At 47.9% G+C, this 2866-nt stretch overlaps 1 pseudogene; it reads right to left on the bottom strand.

Annotated features, from left to right (window-relative positions):
- Nucleotides 1-1848: 1848 nt before the first annotated feature.
- Nucleotides 1849-2866, bottom strand: part of LOC113458283 — a 14056-nt pseudogene continuing 13038 nt past the window's right edge.

The raw sequence follows: 2866 nt of genomic DNA, 5'->3' as shown, positions 1-2866 counted from the left end.
GGGGAGGAGGCGGAAATCCTCAATAAATAAATAAATTAAAAAAAAAAAGAAATCTGTAGGAAGACCTTGACCTGAGCAGCTAGGCTGTCGATTCCAGCGATTCCGTTCACGTCTGGAGGTTTGGACAACACACCCTCCCCTCCTTAAATTCCTAAATAACCATCCAGCTGTCTTTACAGAAATCATCATCGAACACGGAGTCAAAAATTCAGGTGGTAAGCAAATTCTTAACAAAGTTCCTTGACATAACAGGTCAGTCACTGACTGCAGCAGTGACCCCTAAAATGTTAAGGAATACACGGTTAAAATCTATTTCTTTTAAGACATTTTCTTTAAGCTCCAGGACGCCAGCCCAACCCACCTAAACAAAGCAAACACAAGCGGATCATTAACGGAATAAGTATCATTTAATTTTTTTTATCATTCTTAACCCCAGACCTCCTAAACCCCCCCACCCCAAATCTACCCTTTAATTTTCCAAACCTCCTCCCAAACCTCCTCTCCCCTTTAATTTTTTTTCTCTACTAATGCGACTTTTGTTTTCCAGCATCTTAACGATGACCCAGCTACTCAAGAGCCAGACAGATACGAGTTCTTCAATCAGCCACCTCAAAACGCCAGCGGACAGGACATAATCAACAGGACATCGTCAGAATAATCGGACACTCCCTGGATCCCTCGACGCCCAAAGCCAGCAGGAAGCAGTCATGAGAGACTGGGCTACGCCCCCATTCCCTACCCGCTAAGACCCTCAATCCCCCCCAATTTTTTTTTAATAAAACCAAAAGGGTGAAATGTTGTTCCTTTTGGAGACAAGGCCGCACATGCGCAGAGAATATAGCATTCCCCTGGACTACAGATCCCAGCTCAATGGAAAGCCACGCATGCGCGGGACATTCTCCCAGATGCACTTGGATTCCCCCTTTAAAAACGGGGGGACACCATAACTCGCCCCTTTTCCCTTTCGTCTCTTCACCCCTGTCCCTCACCCACGTGGGACCGCCGTGTGTCTCCTGTTCTCTCTCCAACCCCGCAGAAAGAATAACAAAGAGGAAGGCAGGGGCTCTGGCTGAAGGCTTTCCTACAGTCACCACATTTAAAGGGCTTCTTCCCAGAGAGAATCTTCTGAGGCTTAGAAAAGCAGCAACTCTGACGAACCGCTTTCCCACGCTCACTACACCCAAAGTGCTTCTCTACAATATGAATTCTCTGGTGCTCTGCTTTAAAGGCTCTACCTACCACACTCACTGCATGGAAAGGCTTTCTCTCCAGTGTGAATTAACTGCTGTTTCTAAAGCTGGGCACTGTGATTAAAGATCCCGCTGCATTTGTTACATTTAATGGGTGCTCACTTTGGGAGGCTGATACTCAGTGACAGAGGTGTTATGCACAGAGTTGCAGGCTCATTGCATTCATTTGGCTGCACACCAGCGTGGATGCCCTGCACACCAGTGTGGATGCCCTGATGGCAAGTGATCTGTGTACTCTGGTCATAGGTTTTCCCACATTGGTTACACTCATGGGATTGGTGGGGGCTGTGGACCCCCAGACCCTGAATTTCCTGTAAACAACTTGTTATGCTTGCAGCTTCTCTGAACAAAACAACTTGTTTTTCCTCTGCACTGAGCAGCCTGCAGCTGCTCTGAGCATGAGACCCTCATGAGTTCCTAATGGCAGGGAGTGAATTCTGGAAATCCCAAGAGCTAGGGCGTGGCTATCAGTTAAGGAACCCTTTTATAAGCTTCCCTGGAGCACAATAAAGTTGGCATTCTTGTTTCAAGGATGGCCCTTGTCCTCGTGTCTCTGTCTGTGTGTGTGTGTTTTTAAATCTCCAGCCTAGTTTCTGGCTCAGGTACCATCCCACACTGCAGGCCCAACACAGGATGTCGTGACCCTTCTGATGCTGCAGAAGGTGTCTGTTGTGATGGAAGGCAGAAGGTGTCTGTTGTGATGGAAGGCTTTTTCACATTTGTTAAACTTAAAGCGTTTCTCAGTATGCCTTGCGTTCCGACCTAAAACCTTCTCACTTGGTGTGAAGGCTCAGGTGGCAGTTCAGAGCTGAGCTGCAAACGAAGTGCTCTCCACACTGCTTGCACTCATTCGGCACTCGCTGATGTCAGCTTTATGGTCTCCTTGCCCTTAGCACAGGCAAAGCGCCTGTTTGTGGCATGGCTCAGCTGATGCAGAACAGGTGTGAGGGACGGCTGACACGTTCTGGACACTGGTAGCCCCTGCAGCCTGAGGGGGTTCGCTGAAGCTCATTAAGGTGTGTGCTCGGACAGAGGTTTTCCCGCACTCAGTGAGTTTGTAAGGCTTCTCTCCACTGTGAACCCTCTGATGGATCTTCAGGGTGGAGGAGTGGTTGAAAGCTTTGCCACATTCGCTACCCTTGTATGACTTCTCTCCTGTGAGAGAAGTCCACTGCTCGATGGGTGATGACCTCTGATTAAAGCTCTTTTTGCGTTCTTGACACTGGAAGACAGCTTTTTCAAAATGAGCTTTTCGATTTGGACAAAATGTTTCCTTCCGTGGAAGATTTCAAGGCATGTAGCACATTCATGGAGTTTCTAGAATGGGTTTTCTGGTGTCCAGCTAGAGGAAAGGCCTGGCTGAATGGGCCCCCACATTTCTCTCATCTGTAGGACTTAGTGTTCGTGGGAGTTTTCTGTGTTTAATAGGCTGTGAATGAAGAATGGGTGGACTGTCACCTGTTGAAATATGAGCAGCGGAGCTGCGTCCCCTGCACCCGGCCGCCCACATGGCTAGCTTAGCTTATGTCCCGAAATAATTACACGGAAACTGTATTCTTTTAATCACTGCCTGACCCATTAGTTCCAGCCTCTTATTGGCTAGCTCTTACATATTG

The sequence above is a fragment of the Microtus ochrogaster genome, unplaced genomic scaffold (assembly GCF_000317375.1).
Source record: "Microtus ochrogaster isolate Prairie Vole_2 unplaced genomic scaffold, MicOch1.0 UNK14, whole genome shotgun sequence".
NCBI classification, from domain to species: domain Eukaryota; kingdom Metazoa; phylum Chordata; class Mammalia; order Rodentia; family Cricetidae; genus Microtus; species Microtus ochrogaster.
Note: the sequence above shows the minus strand (reverse complement) of the source record. Positions and strands in the feature narration are given on the sequence as shown.